Raw genomic sequence first — 22581 nt, 5'->3', positions numbered from 1 at the left:
CTTGCTCTTTTTTTAGAGCCAGGCGATGTTTAGAAGGTTTATAATCTACTACTACCAGATCTAATACATATTATACTTAGTATCTTATTGAATTTTGAAGATCTAGATCTAGACCACAAACTCTAGACACATGGTCTTTTAAAGACCACAGATCTAGACACATTATACTTACTTAGTCTCTTATTGAATTTTAAGATCTAGATCTAGACCACAGAATCTAGGCACATAGTCTTTTGAAGACCACATATCTAGACACATCTAATACTTACTTAGTCTCTTTTTGAATTTTAAAGATCTAGATCTAGACCACAGAATCTAGACACATGGTCTTTTAAAGACTACAGATCTAGACACATCTAATACTTACTTAGTCTCTTATTGAATTTTAAAGATCTAGATCTAGACCACAGAATCTAGACACATGGTCTTTCAAAGACCACATATCTAGACACATCTAATACTTACTTAGTCTCTTTTTGAATTTTAAAGATCTAGATCTAGACCACAGAATCTAGACACATGGTCTTTTAAAGACCACAGATCTAGACACATCTAATACTTACTTACTCTCTTCTTGAATTTTGAAGATCCAGATCTAGACCACAAAATCTAGACACATGGTCTTTTAAAGACCACTGATCTAGAGACATCTTATACTTACTTACTCTCTTCTTGAATTTTGAAGATCTAGATCTAGACCACAAAATCTAGACACATGGTCTTTTAAAGACCACTGATCTAGAGACATCTTATACTTACTTGGTCTCTTATTGAATTTTTAAGTACTTCTTAATTATTGCTGTGTGAATAGTTGTTAGTGTGCATACATGTATCCATGGAGGTTGCCGTGAGGATTATGTATCATCATTAATAAATATATTATCTCTATATGTGATATGATGCAGATGAATGACAAAGTTTCATTAATGTCGATGTTGACTGTGGAATTACATTGACAGTTGTTGAGTGTGAACAGTTCTTATCAAAAGTTTTCCTTGCTGAAAGTCAGATCTTAATTATATATTTCCTCTGTCTGTACTTATTTCCTCCTTATTTCTTTTTTTCGTTTTCTTATTTCTCTCTCCTCCTCTATCTTCTCATCCTTCAGATTCTCCATTCCTCTCCCTACATTTCCTTTTTTCGGCCTCTCTGATTCATCTTCTCCTCCTTTAGTCCTTCTTTCTCTCTCCTCTCCACCCTTATCTCCTTCTTCTTTCTCTCTTCTCCATATTATTAATCTTTTTCTCATTTTCTTCCCCTCACCACCTTTATCTCCTTTTCTTCTCGCTCTTCTTACTAACTCCTCCATCTTCACTTCACCACCTTCAACTTTTCTCTTTTTCCTCCTTTCATCTTCTTTTTATTGATTAATCTCATCATTCATCACCTCTTTCTTCTTTCTTTTTCCTTCATAATCCACCCATGTATGTCTTTCCCTTTTAAATTCTCCCCCTTATCTTTTTCCTTCTTTTTCTTTCTATTTATCACACCTCCATTTCCTCCTCTTTCATGTCTATTTATTTATCCAAATTTTAATTTTTTCCTCTTTATTTCTACTCCATCACCTCCTCCTCTTCCATCCGATTGTTCTTCCTCCATCAACTTTATGTCTTCCCAGCGGCATTATCAATCAAGGTGAATAATCAAGTGAAAACTTGTAACAGACACTGATCAGCTGGCAAGGACATTTCTACCTCAGGCGTTCAATAGATAACCAGTCAAATGCATCATAATGAACTAGCGGAACACTCTCACTTACTACTGACGCCAAGCTCTCTCACTCTCTCTCACTTTCTTTCTCTCTCTTATTATATACTCTAACCTCTCTTATATGATACTCTGATCTAATCTCTCGAAATCATTTCATTTTCAGCATGTTTTCCACTAATATGTTTTATTGTGTACTATTATTGTAATTATTTTTTTATGATAGAAGTGTTATTATTTTGTTTATTATTACCAGTGTTTGCCAAAGATCTTGTCAGAACTAGCAATGTAAGATTTATTAAATAAATATCTAATATCTCTCGGTCGTGTGTTGATGGGATGGATATTATTTCATATCCTTTTCCAAGAGTCGACAATTATTTCTTGAAACACCGCTGATTTTTGTAGTTACAATACAATATTATACTATCGATATTCTAATTGCATTCAATCTTCATTCTCATTAATTAGTTTATCATACTTTGTAAAGTAAATCGTTGAATAATTATCAATACTATTATTTAATGTAAATTAGTGACTCGGCTTGTAACATACATGAAAAAAGCACTCTAATCTAATATTTCTCTCTTAGGCTCTCTCTCCCTCTCTTCAATAAAGAAATCTAATGGATAGAGAACAATAGTCTAATATCTCACACTCTCTCTATCTCACTCTCTTAAATAAACATCTCTAATAAATAAATAAAACCAATCTAATCACACTCTCTCACTCTCTTTGCAACTCTCTCTCTTACTCAAATACCCTATCATTTCACTCTCACTCATTCTCTCTCTCTCTCTCTCTCCTATCTCACCCTTATCAACCGTCCTTGTCTTAGTCACTTTCTCTTTCCTCACTACTAATGCGGTTTGTTATTTAGAGATGTCGTTGACCCAGTAACACCTCTGAGCTTCTATTTTCGGCCCGTCTCAGATGCAGCTTTCAACATGAAGTTCAACATCTAAGTGAGGTCCACGTTATAATGGCAGCATTTGATTAGCATTGGTGTTGCTATCCTTGTCTATCATCCTTGTATGATCTTCGTTTCATCGTTGTATCATCTTCCTATAGCGAGGTCCACGTTATAAAGCAGTATTTGATAAACATTGGTGTTGCTATCCTTGTCTATCATTCAACAAAGCAGATGATGCTATCCTTTTCTAGCTCCGCAACGCCGTCAGTTCGTTTTACAACAATGTAGAAATATAATTAATTAAAAAAATATTCTTTTCCTACAGTTACGTTGAAAAGTGGCCATTGCTGCACTGATTACAGAACGCAAAGAATCACTTTTCCGCTCTAGTGCGGGAAAAATTTTTCTGCACTCCAGATTTGCAACATGGCAACGCAAAATACTTAGTAAGTTATATGGAGCAACAGTGCAGCAAAATCAAAATGAGTTGGTAACAGTGACTGCTGTGGCTGCTATAGTGAGCAGAGGTGCAACAGCACAACGCGCTAATTATTATTCATTATATATTATAACCAAGGACAACGAGGACTTTAGGATTTTAGGATTAAGGTTTTTATTAATAATAAATTACACAGAAAAACATTTGATGGATTTCAGGCAATTTTACCCATAATTACCCACTTTTCATATTCAATGGTAACTGTAGGAAAAACTTAATGTGAAATACGGTGCGCAAAGTTCCTCTGCTGCACTCAAGAAACCATTCCGCCCTCGCCTACTGCTCGGGCGTAAACGTTTCTTTCGGTGCAGCAAACTGTCACTTTGCGCACTAGTTGCACAAATAACTAATTTCAATTATAAAAATCTGGTGTGGCGCACTCACACAACTTTCCTTGCAGTTATGAAAATTGATCACCTGACGCTAGTGTTCCCGCGCATCACAAGTCTACTATTCAAGATTTGAGCCAGCTGGTGACAGGGCAATAACGCTGGAGACACACATGAGGTCTGCTATCTCTTCATAGTGAATGATCAATAGAATCAACATAATTTTCAATTGAATAATCACATTTTCTCGAATTCAAAGCTTTTTTAATTTTAGGTGAACATGTCACTGAACATTAATTGAAGAGATTTTCATGCTCAATCTACTCCACTTGAATTTTCTTGTTCAAATTGTATCTGAAGCATGATAATTGGAAATATAAAATCGAACTTTGCATTGATGGGGCGGAGCTCCTGAAATTTTTACAGATATGGGACTTGTGGCAGTTTAGAGCTTATTGATGACTATTTTAGGTATGAATTTGATCAAATCGTTGGAGCCGTTTCCGAGAAAATCACGAAAAACCCTGTTTTTGACAACATTTTCGCCATTTTTGCCGCCATCTTGAATTGTATTTGATCGAAATTGTTCGTGTCGGATCCTTATAGTGAAAGGACCTTAAGTTCCAAATTTCAAGTCATTCCGTTATTGGGAGATGAATCTCGTGTCCAGACGCACACACACACACACACACACACACACACACCCACACCCACACACAACACACACACACACACACACACACACACACACACACACACACACACACCACCACCACACACCACACCACACACACACACACCACACACACACACACACACACACACACACCCACACACACACCACACACACACACACACACACACACACACACACACACACACACACACACACCACAACACACACACACACACCACACACCCACACACACAACACACACACACACACACACACACACACACACACACACACACACACCCACACACACACACACCCACACACACACACACACACACACACAACACACCACACACCCACACACACACACACACACACACACACACCCACACACACACACACACACACACACACACCACACCACACACACACACACCCACACACACACACACACACACACACACACACCACACACACACACACACACACCCACACACACACACACACACACACACACACACACACACACACACACACCACACACACACACACCCACACACCACACACACACACACACACACCACCCACACACACACACACCACACACACACATACCTATGGTATAGGGCAAGGAAGGTATAAACATTCACGAGAGAGGCTTTGAAGACTATACATGACAATGTTACAGTAAATTCCATTGCTTTTAGGCTAAATACGATGAACGAAACTATACTAACACATGCTTTCCAAGACTGAAGCCCGAATGCTGATACTTTGTTTAAACGGAGAAATGTCAGCTGTTCGCTTGAACCCCGTATAGAACACATTGTGATAAATGAAATCATATCAACAAGTTGGGTACTTGAAAAATATCAAAACCAGGATGATGGAAATTTTTATTTGATAGGCTACGTGAAAATAGAAATACCAAAGGCCGTGTATTTCGGAACAGGCACATTTGAAAACTATTTGCAGTAAATCACAATTTACAGGCCAACATAAGAGCGTGATCAAAAACTGTTACATGAACGATGCCTCAAGACTTTCTCAGAAGCCTAGGTGGGAATTTTGATTTATTGCAATTCATAGGGAATATAAGACATTTTTCAAAACAAAACTATCAATATATGCAGATGATAATTTATTATGCAATTTCGCTCAGAAAATAACCATCAGTCGAAGTTACAAAAGGTTTCCATTGAAAAGTTACATCTTTTCAAAATCAAGGTCACAAAGTATCATTTGAAAGTTTTTGGAATTTCAAAGGTTTCATGGAGTTACAAAGTAGAAAATGTTCAAAAAGAAAAATTGTTTTATAATAATAATCTTTTAATAATATTAATCAATTTTCATTTTTAATTATTAAAAATTAGAAAAGATTGATTTATTCTATTCTGTAACATAATTCTCTTACAGGTAAATTTCACCTCCAAAAAGTCTCTACTAAACCTCTATTTCGAATGCGGAATCAAAACAAGTCTCTCCAATCTATAAATCAATAATACAGGTATTTTTTATGCATTTCAGTTCAGTTGATCAAATTGATTGACTCATTTAGTTTGAAGCCTGCAGCTATAATATTGAGATGACTGTGGTTTGTAAATTGAGATAATTGCTCAGCTATCTAGCAAATCGATCTATTTTGGAAACCTGTTTCATTTAATTGTTGAAGATTTAGCTATCCAGCAAATCAATCTATTTTGAGATCCTTTTTTGTTTAATTGATGAAGATATTGATGGATTATGTAAATATTTATTTCTACAGCTAGGCCGAATTGTAGCCTACACACCTTGATAGGCTATTGCATAAGCCTATAGTTAATAGTTCCGTTTGTAACGATTATGTTATGTTTTATAGAGTAATTCGTTCTCAACGTTGCTCAGAGGTCTAAACTGCTTTATCTTTTCGGCTAGTTTGTAGATTTGAATTTTACTAATTAAATTGTTTTCTAGTGATGATGATAATGCTACGAATGACATATTAAATCCTATACTATTAAACGAGCAATTTATGTTTTTATGTTTGTTTTTCACCGGATCTCAAAAATGGCTCTAACGATTCTCACGAAATTCAGAACATAGTAGGTTTATAATAAAAATACCATTGCACTAGGTCTCATCCCTGGGAAAACTTGCTGAAGAACACTAAAATGATAATTATTATTCATCCTTGGAAAAACAGCTGATAATAATTATTTCGTCGTCTGTTATGATGGAAGTGAGTGAGCGATTTCATGTGTGTGGGACTGTGTCATAATTATGACTCAGCTGTTGAACTTTTGTAATCATTCAATCAGGTACTTAGTGCCGGTTGCAAAAAATCCGGGTTATTTTCAATCCTGATTAATTCCAGTAGATCCATCTTTTTGAAATGGTCTTCTCTGATTTGGTTCACGTAAAGTTAATCAGTTAAAATATACCGACTTTTTTGCAACCGGACCTTTGTAAGGGAATTTTTGTATTCTCTGGAATTAATCTCGATTTACTGTGAATAGATACAACATTTCTGTATGAACTTTGAATGCTATTATAATTTCTTCTTTCGTAATAATTTTTTCATGCTTTTGTACTCCAGAGCAAAGCTCGGTCCCCGACATTACTATTAATACGATTAATGCCACGATTAATGACGATGATGATGATGATGATGATGATGATATTAGGTCTACTAATAATTTCAGTCCAATAGTCTATATCAACTGTTCTTACTAGGGCTACTGATATTGAAACACAATAAGAAATTATAAAAACTACCTTTCATTTCATTGCAACAATACTAGTTTCAAATCTTCAAGAGCCATTTCCAAGTGTTTGAAACTTTCAAATGGCACTTGATGAGTTGAAACTAGTTGTGTTTCAATAAAATGAAGGGTAGTTTTGATAACTTTTTATAGTGTTCTAATAGTCTATAATTTGATTTCATTACCGTACCGGACTATAGCAGTAATAAATCAAGCACTCTCTCTATATCAAGGTAGATAGATGAAATCGATCTATCAATTTTGTCATTTCATAATATATAGTTGTGAAACTATATGAGCAAAATTTAGAGTTTTAGGCGGGATGCACCTCGGAGAAACGCGTTTCGTGAAAATAGTTTCAGGAAACGTGAAACGAAAGTTGCTCGCAATCGACTGATAAGATTAAGCAGGGAACGTTTCTTTTGTATGCATGCGCGAGTGAAACGGATTGCATGAAACAAGTTTCATGAAAGAGGGCTTCACGAAATGCGTTTCTCCGGTGTGCATCCCGCCTAAAGTAGTTTAGACTATTATAAAGTCTATAGTGCGGTCCACGTTATAATGACAGTATTTGATCAACTTCGGTTTTGCTATCCTTGTCTATCATTCGACAAAACCGGTGGTACTATCCTTTTCTAGGTCCAAAACGATGACAATTATGTTTTTGACGGTGTAGAAATATAAATAATTAATGCAGAAAATTGGCATAGCTATTCTTCTATCTTTATCCACTGCCATTATAACGTGGACCACACTATAGTACTTAGCTAAAACCTGAGCTCGGAAACCGGCCCTTAAAGAGCTTAACTTGAAAGAGTTCTTAGGAGTTGGAGTACCAACTTTCTATTTCTACATTAGGAGAAGAATTCCAACATTTATCTCAAACGATAAATCTGAGCTTAAATTGTCATTATTAGCAGGTTATCAACCTTATTGTCCATTCATGCAAACAACTATTTCAAACTCAATACATGTCCCGTTATGAATTCATATTACTTTGCCGGTTTACGCTAGAAATAAAATGTATTTCTACGCATCAATTGAACGCAGGTGCACTAATTCACATAATTATTATTAGACTGTGTTTTTCCCCAACTGTCTACAATGTGGTACAGTATATTATTACTTGAAAATTCCATAATATTACATAAGGAATGTGAGATAACGATGGTTGATTGTTATATGAACACATTCAACTATTTATGGATTAACTATTATAATAGCAATATCAAGAGTATTTCAAGCTATTATACTTCTTCTAATTCCACTTCTACTCAATCTTCCTCTTCTTCTTCTTCTTCTTCATCTTCTTCTTCTTCATACCTTGTCTTCGTTTTTTCTTCTTCATATCCTTGTCCTGTCTTCTCCATCTTCCTCTTCTTCCCCTATTCCTTCTCTTTCCACTTATTCTGTTCCTTCGCCATCATAATCATCATCATCTTCTTCTTCATATTCCTGTATTGTCCTGTCTTCTTTGGTCATCCTCTTCTTCTTCTCCTTCTTCTTCGTTTTCTTCATCTTCCTCTTCTTCCCCTACTCCTTTTCTTTCCACTTATTCTGCTCTTTCGCCATCATCCTCTTTTTCTTCATATTCCTGTCTTGTACTGTCTTCTTCGGTCATCCTCTTCTTCTTCTTCTCTTCTTTTTCTTCTTCTTCTTCTTCTTCTTTTTCTTCTTCTTCTTCTTTTTCTTCTTCTCCTGTTATCTCCTTCTTCCCCTTTTGTCATCTCCTTATTCTTCTCTTGTCATCTCCTTCTTCTTCCACCGTCATCCCCTTCTTCTCATCCTTCTCCTTTTGTCATCTCCTTATTCTTCTCTTGTCATCTCCTTCTTCTTCCCCAGTCATTTCCTTCTTCTCCTACTGTCATCTCCTCCTTCTTCGTCTTCTTTTTTTCCTGTATGTTTCTTTCTTCTCTTCTTCTTCATCATCATCATCATCATCATCATCATCATCATCATCATCATCATCATCATCATCATCATCATCATCTTCTTCTTCTTCTTCTTCTCTTCTTCTCTTCTTCTTTTCTTCTTCTTCTTCTTCTTCTTCTTCTTCTTCTTCTTCTTCTTCTTCTTCTTCTTCTTCTTCTTCATTCCTTGTCTTCGTTTTTCTCTTCTCCATATCTTTGTCCTGTCTTCTCCATCTTCCTCTTCTTCCCCTACTCCTTCACTTTCCACTTCTTCTGCTCCATCGCCACTATCTTCTTCTTCTTCTTCTTCTTCTTCATATTCCTGTATTGTCCTGTCTTTTTTGGTCATCCTCTTCTTCTTCTCCTTCTTCTCCAAGATTCCTCTTTCCTTATCTACTTTATTTTCTAATCCTTCGCCTTTATCTTCTTCTTATGGTTCAGCTTCCACACAATCGATGCATGTTCTATGTACTCCATATTCTGTCCTTATTTTTGGTGCTCCAGCCATGACTTCAGTCCCATAGAAGACTTCCGCCTTCTACGTTTTCCATGACTACAGTAGAACAAGGTACTATACCTATTACACTAATATAATTTATTTATTTATTGGATAGAGTAAGCAATATAGTATTCGGAAAAGAGAAAAATCTGGTGTGGCGCACTCACACAACTTTCCTTGCCGTTATGAAAATTGATCACCTGACGCTAGTGTTCCCGCGCATCTCAAATCTGTTAATCAAAGATTTGAGCCAGCTGGTGACAGGGCAATAACGCTGGAGACACACATGAGGTCTGATATCTATCTCTTCATAGTGAATGATTAATAGAATCAACAATAATTTGCAATTGAATAATCACATTTTCAATTGCAAATTAATGTTGATTCTATTAAATCATTCACTATGAAGAGATAGCAGACCTCATGTGTGTCTCCAGCGTTACTGCCCTGTCACCAGCTGGCTCAAATCTTTGAATAGTAGACTTGAGATGCGCGGGATCACTAGCGTCAGGTGATCAATTTTCATAACGGCAAGGAAAGTTGTGTGAGTGCGCCACACCAGATTTTTTTTATATTTTTCAAGTACCCAACTTGTTGATATGATTTCATTTATCACAATGTGTTCTATACAGGGTTTAAACGAACAGCTGACATTTTCTCCGTTTAAACAAAGTATCAGCATTCGGGCTTCAGTCTTGGAAAGCATGTGTTAGTATAGTTTCGTTCATCGTATTTAGCCTAAATGCAATTGAATTTACTGTAACATTGTCATGTATAGTCTTCAAAGCCTCTCGCGTGAATGTTTTTTACGTTCGAAGACATGTCCGTTCATACACGCTCGACAAGTGACTCGACAAGTGACTCGACAAGTGACTCGACATAAGACATTATGGGTTTTTTCTCTAATCCTCTTTTCTACTTCTTCATCTTCTCCCAACTTTCTTCTTCTTCATCATCATCTTCATCTTGTTCATCATCATCATCATCATCATCATCATCATCAAAAAAAAAATAATAATAATATCGAGTGACCTGGCTGGCTCAGGCTGGTGTCAGAGTTTTCAGGTTGCAACTGATCGATTTCAGGGCCTCTGACTGACCTAACGATTGCTTTTTAGGCAGCCTGGACCGACGGCTTAACGTGTCCATCCGAAACACGGGAATGGCCCGAGATAAATATCTTGCCCGGGCCGGGATTTGAACCCGGGCCTCTGAATCATAAAGCCAGCATCTGATCCACTCGACTACGGCCTAATCATCATCATCATTATCATCATCATCATCATCATCATCATCATCATCATCATCATCACCATCATCATCATCATCATCATCATCATCATCAGCAGCAGCATCATCATCATCATCAAAATCATCATCTTCTTTTCTTCTTCTTCTTCTTCTTCTTCTTCTTCTTCTTCTTCTTCTTCTTCTTCTTCTTCTTCTTCTTCTTCTTCTTCTTCTGCGAAAGATTCTCTTGTTCAGTGTTGATGGTCACATTGTAAGTGCTGCCACCTACCGACTACTGTGTCAAACAGCTCTGACCAATCACAAGCGAGAACGATGCATGCAGCACTCGCCCATTCTCGATTCTCATTGGTCGATGCATAATGTAGACGTCATTTTGTGGACTCCATTCCTTGTCTTCGTTTTTTTATTCTTCATCTTAAGATTGTATAATCACTTGATGTAATTGCATTTTATATTAATGTATTTATAATCATCATCATAAATGTTTCTACATTTAATTTCTTATTTCCAATATTAATTTGTTTAGTTGTACTTCACATTTTCTTTGTTTTTCAAACGATTAATGTAATGGAAGCAAAATGAATCATTGATCTGTTGTTTCCACATATTCTTGTTTTCAATAAATAAATAAATAAATAAATATCCTTGTCCTGTCTTCTTCATCTTCATCTTCCTCTTCCTCTTCCTCTTCCTCTTCTTCTGTCGTCGTCTACTCCTTCTTCTTCCCTGTCTTCTTCTTTTCCTTCTCCTAACTTTTTCTTCATCTAAGAGCGAAACTTGCTCTTGATTTGTGTTGATGGTCACATTGTAAGTGCTGCCACCTACCGACCACTGTGTCAAACAGCTTCGACCAATCACAAGCGAGAACGATGCATGCACTACCGCATCCTCAACCATGAGACATAACTGATCATAATGCTATTTCATCATCGCCAGTTTATCATAGATTAAAAACTAAAAAAACGTCACATCAAAACTAATCTGATCCACAAGGATTAATAATTCTGCTAAGAATGTAATCAACAAAAAAGGATCAGTTGAATTTTAAATAATATATATTCGGTAACAATCCTGATTTTCTCATATTGTGTAAGTCATCAGTGTAGAGATACGGACCGAAAATTCACCAGGCCGAAAATTCTCAGACATCATTCAGCCGGCAAATCTATATATAATTTTTATCTTTACGTAATTCAGCTATCAAAAGAATGAGAATTAACCTGGGTAGGTATCTTACTTAACTATACCTATATATATTTATTAAGCTGGGACAGGTGAATGTGTTTTACTGGATATTATATCTATATAACCACAGAATTGTCGTATATTTACCAAGCTGGGACAGGTAAAGGTATCTTACTGAATATTATATCTATATATCCACAGCATAATCGTTGTTAAACTAAATACAAGTAGTTCTGTGAACAGTAGACCTCACGCAGTATTCTCATCCACAAGTACCTGATTGAACTATAGACCTTATGGAAATACAGCAATAGACTGGCTTCTCCACACATCTGTGTAATCACTTGTCAGCTGATTTATGATGAATAATTCTATAGTCTGATTTTTACTCCAATATTGGCGTATGAAGGAGGCTCCTTTTTCCTTTTATATTATCCTTGAAATGCAAAATTTCCAAAAACCTTGTATATACGTCGACGAGCAATTAAAAAAGTAACATACCTGTCAAATTTCATGAAAATCTATTACCGCGTTTCACCGTAAATGCGCAACATATAAACATTTAAACATTCAAACATTTAAACATTAAGAGAAATGCCAAACCGTCGACTTGAATCTTAGACCTCACTTCGCTCGGTCAATTATTCCAGAGTCCCGATGAACCTAATTGGAGATACGTTTTTTTCTATAATTGCGTGTCGAGCAATTAAAAAAGGAACATACCTGTCAAATTTCATGAAAATCTATTACCGCGTTTCGCCGTAAATGCGCAACATATAAACATTTAAACATTCAAACATTTAAACATTAAGAGAAATTCCAAACCGTCGATTTGAATCTTAGACCTCACTTCGCTCGGTCAATTATATCTATATATCCACAGCATAATCGTTGTTAAACTAAATATTATATTTATATATCCGCAGCAGTTGTCTTACTAATATTATTATATCTATTTTTCCAGAGGATTATAGTTATCAAACTAGATATCATATATCTATATATCCACAGCATAATCGTTGTTAAACTAAAAATTATATCTATATATCTAGAGAATTATAGTTATCAAACTAGATTTTATATATATCCAGAGAATTATAGTTATCAAACTAGATTTTATATCTATATATCCAAAGCATTATAGTTATCAAATTATATATCATATATCTATATAGCCTATACACAGCATTATCGTAGGTTGTAAGTGGAATATATAGATAGCGTTCCACGTCTGCGCTGTTTTGATCTCATATCATGACTCCGAGAATAAATTGTAACAATTTCTCACGCTCCAAATTGTAGCAGACGTCTTTTTTGCATGCGGTTACTGCTGATTTCCACTCGTAAAAAGTGTAACATGTACTCATCTTTCTGTGAGATGTGTGGGACTGTCTAGACAATGGTGACAACAAAAAAGAGATGGTAATTTTTCCAGGACGAAATATATATTTCTGGAATAATTATTCGAGTGCCGATTATCTAAGACACTCGTGACTTAGTTTTTGAATGACTATAGTATTATTCCAGAGTCCTGATGTACCTAATTGGGGATACGTGTTTTTCGATAGTTAATTATAGAAAAGTTCAGCCTATTTTTTCCTTCAATGTCATAATTATATTATGATTGTTGACCGAGCGAAGTGAGGTCTAAGATTCAAGTCAACGGTTTGGCATTTCTCTTAATGTTTAAATGTTTGTATGTCTGAATGTTTATATGTTTTTATGTTGCGCATTTACGGCGAAACGCGGTAATAGATTTTCATGAAATTTGACAGGTATGTTCCTTTTTAAAATTGCGCGTCGACGTATATACAAGGTTTTGGAAATTTTGCATTTCAAGGATAATTAAAAAGGAAAAAGGAGCTTCTTCATACGCCAATATTACCGTAAAAATCAGACTATAGAATTATTCATCATAAATCAGCTGTCTAGTGGACTATAATACTACCCGTTCAAAAACATCGAACATCTTGAAAATGTATCTTTCCATTAACGTTAGACAGTTGACTATAATACTACCCGTTCAAAAACATCGAACATCTTGAAAATTGTATCTTTCCATCAACGTTGTAGACAGTTGCAGCCAGACCTGATAACAGCGCTCACACTCACATTCCGGGACGACACGTCACGGTACGATATAGGACAGAAAGCTCTATGTTTATTTAGGATTTTTTCTAGACATTTTTAATTATTAATTAATTTTTGAGAAAACATAACAACAGGTCAATGTAACTCACTGAGCGCGAGGATTACTGTTCACAGAACTACTAGTAGTATTTTGTATAAATAAATAAATGGATATTGTCTTCCACTTCGTTTAAATTTGTCATCACTAGACGTGGTCCGTTCACTGATTCTTTACGCTCGAAAGGTTCACTGGTATTGTTATATAGTGAGGTCCACGTTATAATGGCAGTGGAGAAAGATGGGAAAAAAACGTTGCCAATCCTCTGTCTTGTCAATGCCTTCTATAGACGGTAGCTGATACAGGTTTATTGATGTAATATCAACTGTTCATTCTCGTTTAAAATACTCAATTATATTTTATTAAGCAAGAAATTATATTTTCCAATAATATGAAATATTTTGTTAGTTAATTACTCATTCTACATTGTTGAAAGACGATCTAGCAACAGAGCAAAGCGAGATAGCGCTATCCGCTTTGTTGAATGATAGACAAGGATAGCAGTACCATGTTAATCAAACACTGCCATTATAACGTGGACCGCACTATAGGAATCGAGCCTCATTCTATCATTGTTCAGTGTCATACGTGTAACAGACATCGTTCACATCTTTTTCCGATCAACGAGTAAACAAACAAGTCTGACAATCAATCAATGATAGGCTATAAATATAGCAATTGATCGTTTGCTCAGTCACGAATTATCGATAAATTACTATTGACCTACTTGAATCAAAAACAAATACATGACACTTAAAACCTGTGAGAGTGAATGTATCTATCATCAACAGTATGAATCATTCTCAATCATTAGAATGTGAAAAAGTAGCTCTCCAAAACTGTATCATCACAGTGAAGTTCACGTTGTAATGGCAGTACTTGATTAATATTGGTGTTGCTATCTTTGTCTATCATTCGACAAGGCAGATAGTGATATCCTTCTCTACCTCCGGAAGCTGGTATATTCTATAGAGAGGTCCACGTGATAATGGCAGTATTTGATTAGCATTGGTGTTGCTATCCTTGTCTATCATTCGACAAACCAGATAGAGCTATCCTTCTCTACCTCCGCAATGTTGCCAGGTAATTTTCAACAATGTAGGCATATAATTGATTACAATCTCAATTACAATACATTCACATTAATATACAATCAATTATATATTTATTATTTAATCATATATTTACATTAATATACAATCTCAATTATGAAGATTCATTATTCAATTACTGAAAAATAGATTCACTTGACGAATAATAATATATCATTCATTATTTCAAACAAGAATGAACAGTTAATTGACCGAGCGAAGTGAGGTCTAATATTCAAGTCTACGATTTGGCATTTCTCTTGATGTTTAAATGTTTATATGTTTATATGTTGCGCATTTACGGCGAAACGCGCTAATAGATTTTCATGAAATTTGACAGGTATGTTCCTTTTTAAATAGCGCATCGACGTATATACAAGGTTTTTGGAAATTTTGCATTTAAAGGATAATATAAAAGGAAAAAGGAGCCTCCTCCATACGCCAATATTACCTTAAAAATCAGACTATAGAATTATTCATCATAAATCAGCTGACAAGTGATTACACAGATGTGTGGAGAAGCCAGTCTATTGCTGTATTTCCATAAGGTCTATAGTTTCAATCAGGTACTTGAGGATGAGAATACTGCGTGGGGTCTACTGTTCACAGAACTACTAGTTAACATTGGTGTTGCTATCCTTGTCTATCATTCTACAAAACAGATAGAGCTATCCTTCTCTACCTCAGCAAATTTGCCAGGTAATTTTCAACAATGTAGGCATATAATTAATTGAATATACAATCTCAATAATGAAGATTTATTATTCAATCACTGAAAAATATATTCACTCGACGAATAATAGTGATCATTGATTATTTCAAACAAGAATGAACAGTTAATAATAAATCAGATACACATTAATGTATCAGCTATCCAAGTGGCAAGGTAGAGAATCGGAAATGCTGTTCCCCTATCTTTCTCCACTGCCATTATAACGTGGACTTCACTATATAGGGCTTAGTAATCCAATCTGACTTTGAATTCCATACTATTTTCAGTACCTCTTGATATTTCTACGATGATAATGTGAAAGGCAGAGAATCGGCAACCCTGTTTCCTATCTTTCTCCACTGCCATTATAACGTGGACCTCACTATGAATTAAGATCTTTATACTGTAATTGTAGTATCATCTATAACAGGCTTCAGCCAAATTATAGAGCTCGTCCACTTGTAATTTGCTTTTTAAGTTCGCTAGATTTGATGATTCGAAAATAGCTCACAAACCAGTAGTTCATGTTGATTGGAAATTGCTGAAACTCGACAGCTGATCTAGGTTTTTTCCTGTTTGGGTCTCACCTAACTTGCTTCGAGAAAAGAAGTTGACTTTTTCTGTGGAGAAGAATTAATTAGATTAAATTGATGCGAGTCTGCTAGGGACTTTTAATTCTATTCTTACTTTTTTGCAATAAAGACGCATTTAGAATTAAAGGTCCCTAGCAGACTCGCACACTCGCTTACACTTCTCAGGACAATAACCTGGAATAAAGTTTGTGAATTTGTAATATCGGGGACCGAGCTTCGCTCTGGAGTACAAAAGCATAAAAAATTTATTACGAAAGAAGAAATTATAATAACATTGATAACATTCATACAGAAATGTTCTATCTGATCACACCAGTAAATTGAGATTAATTCCCAGAGGAATGCAAAAATTCCCTCACAAAGACCCAGTTGCACAAAAGCCAGTTATATTTTAATCCTGATTAACTTCACGTGAACCAAATCAGAGAAGACCATTTCAAAAAGATGGATCTACTGGAATTAATCAGGATTGAAAATAACCCGGCTTTGTTGCAACCGGCACTAGGTACCTGATTGAATGATTACAAAAGTTCAATAGCTGAGTCATAATTTTGACACAGTCCCACACACATGAACTCTCTCACTCACTTCCATCACCAACAGACGACGAAATAATTATTATCATATGTTTTTCCAAGGATGAATAATAATTATCCTTTTAATGTCCTTCAGCGAGTTTTCCCAGGGATGAGACCTAGTGCAATCAAGTCTTTATATTATAAACCTACTATGTTCTGAATTTCGTGAGAATCGTTAGAGCCGTTTTCGAGATCCGGTGAAATACAAACATCTAAACATCTAAACATCTAAACATCTTAACATCTAAACATCTAAACATCTAAACATCTAAACATCTAAACATCTAAACATCTAAACATCTAAACATCTAAACATCTAAACATCTAAACATCTAAACATCTAAACATCTAAACATCTAAACATCTAAACATCTAAACATCCAAACATCTAAACATATAAACAGAAGTTGCTCGTTTAATAGTATAGGATTACAACCTCCAAAACCAAGGAGCTTTCTGATTGGTCAATGAGTTGAATAGTCGTTGTTTCACCTTTACAGCTCACTACCAATAGGAAGCAAGCAGGCAAGCAGCTCGAGAACATCACATGCAAGTCATTGGCCAATGAGACTGCTCTTTCGAATTGAGGCGTGGCTTAGACTGGCATAGTCACTGCAAAACGTTTTACTGTCCCGAGTTGAGTTAGTTCTGACTTTCTTCGCTAGAATTATTTTTCTTCAAAATTCTCGAAGTTGCAAAAATTCTCGAAGCTGCAAGCCTGTATATTCTGAAAAACAGAAAAAATAGCAATAAATTATGGAGTTGCATTGTGATATGGTGTTGAAGCAACTTACATAGATTCTGCCAGTGAGTATAAAATGTGAATAGAAATTTATAAATTTATATTCCATACTCACTGGATTCTGCCTGCTAAAGATTCTTAAACTATGGTTTTTGTGAGTTACTCTAACTACTCTCTAACAAAACAAACAACCAAAAATGAAATTCTTATAACTATCCAACTGATCTGCATATCTAGTTACAGTTCTGACTTATCTGAATCATCCTGTAGAATCGTATGATACTATTATCATAGTCTCTTTGAAAATACTTTGTAAAAAATTAGCTTCAAATAAGCTCACTCATATAATGAGATCGCTGTAAAAAACTTCATCGCCGTGGCATCAATATATGGTTGGAAACCTTGGTACTGTTTTAGGTCTATACGGTTTTCTTCACAGTTTCATCTTGAAACAGCCTGAAAATTCATGAGCATACTGTTCACTATTCAAAAAAGCAACAACTAATTGGCTTGTTGTTTCAACTTTAAGGCCCGGTTGCACAACAGCCGGTTAAATTTTAACGGTTAATATTAAGCAGTCTTTTCAAAAACACCTTCTCTGATTCTAATCACGGTAAGAATTTAACCGGCTGTTGTGCAGCCGGCACTTACCCCCAGTTTTTCGTACGTCGGTTAACGTTTAATCACGATTAAATGCTGTACTTTAATCGAGATTGGTGCTAACCGATGCATTTTGGTTTCCCAAAACAGAAATTTCAAGCGATAACGCCGATTAAACTAACCGGCGTAAACAATTTTTAATTCTGATTAGTTGGCACCATTTTAACCGTGATTAGTTGAAACGAAGAAAATTTGGTTGCACAAAGGTAAAAATCGAAAAATAACGCTGGTTAGACTAATTGACGTAAAAGATTTATAGACTCTTATTAGAATTGAAATTAAACTCATTTTTTCTTTGTCTAATAATAATGGACCATGATCTCGTTTGTTAATATTTTTTCAGTTTCAAATTCACCGCTTCAATAACATAACCTTAATTATTTTTTGTCGGTTAAATTACAGTGTTGCCGGATTGTGAAACCGTTAAAATCTTGGTTAGTTAACCGGTAAACTTAATCGGGATTAAAAACTAACCGATCTTGGTGGAACAGAAATGAATCCGTAAAACTGACACTGATTTGTTAATCGACGTTAATGTCCATATTTAACAGACGTACGTGCAACTGGCCCTTAGTGTTTCTCAAGAAGATTTACTCAACAATGATCATGCGAGTTCATGTTGTGATGCTTAAATCAGGAAGTATAGAATGCCTAAACTCTACTCTCTAGCTAGAATCAGAGATGAATAATTTAACGGTGTTTGTTCTCTTCGCTAAAATGCACCAATGATAAGTGCAAGAATACGTGTGAATCAATCATCAATATTGGATTTCCTTCTCAATATTCAACAGATGGAGGTAGTACATCCGATGAATAATAATTAGCACCAGAACCAAATAAGGAAACCAACAGTCTGAGAATCACCAACATAGCAACGTTTGACACAACATTTTGTATTGATTACAAAAATAAATAAAATAAAATGTGGTGCTAGATAATGTAATCGAAATTAATTCCATGGCAGTAACTATTATAAGGGAGCGTAGGTTTAATGTGGATTATAGCTATACATTATACTATAATACATTATAGCTGTAACACGGAGTACTGATTCTGAACAACGTTGTATCATAAAGAGCAGTATACTATAGTTCAAATACACTATATTGTGTTTGTGTACTATTTTGAGACAATAAATTAATTTGAGTTTGAATACAGAGGAGAATTCTCAATTCTCAACCCAATTTTCAATACAACTTTCCAATCCAGTTTTCCCCAACATCAATTTTCATACTCATATATCCAATTATTCATCATCACAACCTTTAGAAAGCGCTTTCACAGAAAATGTAGCCTACGAAGAAAATATCGCATAATTTCTCCCCAATCTGCAACACGGGGGAAAATTGCAATTTTCCGCCGACTGTCGCAGCAGCCGAGAAAATTCACTTCCGGCGATGTCGGATAATTTTCCGCCAGGTCTCTCCTGGCAGAGAATGAAGAAAAAATTTAGAAGACACCTGAACGCCGTCTGGCACTGAGACTGAGCTGTTTCTCTTTTAGATGAAATGAAGAGAGATTCACTTAAAACTGTGAGAATTCTGTGTAAATAGTATCAATGCTTCTCATTCAACCAATCCGATGGAGTAAGCTATAACGCGCCTGCCTACTAATCAAGAGAACCCGAGTTCGAAACTTGACCGGGGCAAAACGTTTTTGACCACAGCACAATCACATAGATACGGTCACCCCGTCTTTCGTAGGAGATACGATAAGTCGTCGGTCCCTACTACCTAAAAAGTAGTCATCATCTCTCATCATCATCCCTCTCTCTCATTACCCACGCACAAGCCTGAGATCTGATATATTCACGATCCAAACAACAAAATGATACTCTCTTTGAAACAGTCTTGCAGATTTAAAGAATGAGTGACCACTTTCTATACTAGCGATTTCCTCATTCTAGTGTGAAGTGAACAGAATGTTCTCTACAAAAATCTAGGTCGATTAGTAAAATCGTTTAAAAGTGATGATATATCAGATTATCACCGATTTATAACCATGAACTGTACGCTATAAAAGTACACTACATACTATAAATATAAATAAATGATCACTGTACTCCATATAAATATAAAAAAAGCACAGAGTGAATTTGTTGAAATTCTAAAGGTGCGTACAGATATACGCGCTGCGAACATGAGCAATTCACTTTTAATCAGCTGATTATATCTGTATTTTTACAGAAACGGTAAGATACAGATATAAAAGCTTGGCATCAGCTGATTAAAAGTGAATTGCTCATATTCGCGGCGCGTATATCTGTACGCACCTGTAGACGAGCACGATTTCAGCGAGCTTTAAGATATTTACTTCACTTTGAAACACCAGCTATTTGTAAGATGTTTTTTCAGCGACTGAATTCCTGCAGACTGGATTTCCAATAGTGGTGGAATGTTGATCACATTCTGTCATCTCGCTCTGCCATCTTGGATGATGACTCCTGAGCAATTTAACGTAAATGGAATCACTCCATAACCGTATGTCTTGTCTTGAATACCGATAAGCAGTCACACAGTCTGGTCTTCATGTGAGGTAACACTGCACTAACGTCGGTTAATTTTTAATCGTGATTAATTTAACGAGAACCAATCAGAGAAGAATTTCGAAAAGAGGCTTCTCTGATTGGTTCTCGTGAAGTTAATCACAATTAAAATTTAATTGGCTTTTGTGCAAATGGCACTAGGTGTCCCTGTAATTATTGTCAATATGTATACATTACTTGGAGTGGCCGTAGCCGAGTGGATCAGATGCTGGCTTTGTGATTCAGAGGCCCGGGTTCAAATCCCGGCCCGGGCAAGATATTTATCTCGGGCCACTCCCGTGTATCGGATGGACACGTTAAGCCGTCGGTCCCGGCTGCCTAAAAAATAGTCGTTAGGTCATGTCAGAGGCCCTGAAATTGATCAGTTGCGACCTGAAAACTCTGACACCAGACCTGAGCCAGCCAGGTCACTCGATATTATTATTATTATTACTTGACAAATTTATGTTGCTCTTTCAAAACTCTTATCACAAGAAACATCCTCCAAGTGGATGATGGTCTCTTACCTATTCTGCTTCCACTTCTTCTTCAACTCCTCTTCTCCTACTCCTTCTTCTTCTTTTTTTATTTTTATTTTTATTTTTGTTTATCTTCTTCTTTTTTTTTTCCTCTTCTCCTTTTTCTTCCACTTCTTCTTTTCTTCCTCTTCTTCTTTTTTCTATACTGTGCTGTATTCTGTGCTACAGTGTAATGGGCTTGATAAATGCTATGATAGTTGATTAGGCTTATTATTTATTATATGTTGCTGGCTTACGTTTATGTGCTATACGGTATGCACAGATTGGTTAATAAAATACCTATAGACTCTATTAACTTAATTATAAGCAATTATTGGGAAACGAAGACTTAATTAATAGTTCAATTCGATTTCCATGAGTTGAAAAACTTTTGTAACACTTTGTCTATATTGTTGAATAATTTGTTCGTGTTATTTGGTCTATGTTAGTAGCCAAAAATAACTATGTACTACTCGTATATGCCACTAATGTAAATGCTGTAATAGTATATTTCGCACCTAGGGCCGAAAATGAGACTTTTCTGGCTCGAAATCGGTTTTCAAGTCGTCGGTCCCTACTACCTAAAAAATAGTCATCATCTCTCATCATCATCCCTCTCTCTCATTACCCACGCACAAGCCTGAGATCTGATATATTCACGATCCAAACAACAAAATGATACTCTCTTTGAAACAGTCTTGCAGATTTAAAGAATGAGTGACTACTTTCTATACTAGCGATTTCCTCATTCTAGAGTGAAGTGAACAGCATATTCTCAACAAAAATCTAGGTCGATTAGTAAAATCGTTTAAAAGTGATGATATTTTATCAGATTATCACCGATTTATAACCATGAACTGAACGCTATAATGTTATAGTACGCTACATGCTATAAATATAAATAAATGATCACTGTACTCTATAGTAATATAAAAAAAGCTCAGAGTGTATTTGATCAAATTCTTAGGCGAGAGCGTTTTCAGCGAGCTTTTAAACATTTATTTCACTTTGAAACACCAGCTATTTGTAAGATGTTTTTTCAGCGACTGAATTCCTGCAGACTGGATTTCCAATAGTGGTGGAATGTTGATAAGATTCTGTCATCCCGTTCTGCCATCTTGGATGATGACTCCTGAGCAATTTAACGTAAATGGAATCACTCCATAACCGTGAGTCTTGTCTTGAATACCGATAAGAAGTCACACAGTCTGGTCTTCATGTGAGGTAACACTGCACTAACGTCGGTTAAATTTTAATCGTGATTA

The sequence above is a fragment of the Nilaparvata lugens genome, chromosome 10 (assembly GCF_014356525.2).
Source record: "Nilaparvata lugens isolate BPH chromosome 10, ASM1435652v1, whole genome shotgun sequence".
Lineage (NCBI taxonomy): Eukaryota > Metazoa > Arthropoda > Insecta > Hemiptera > Delphacidae > Nilaparvata > Nilaparvata lugens.
This window is presented reverse-complemented; position numbering follows the sequence as displayed.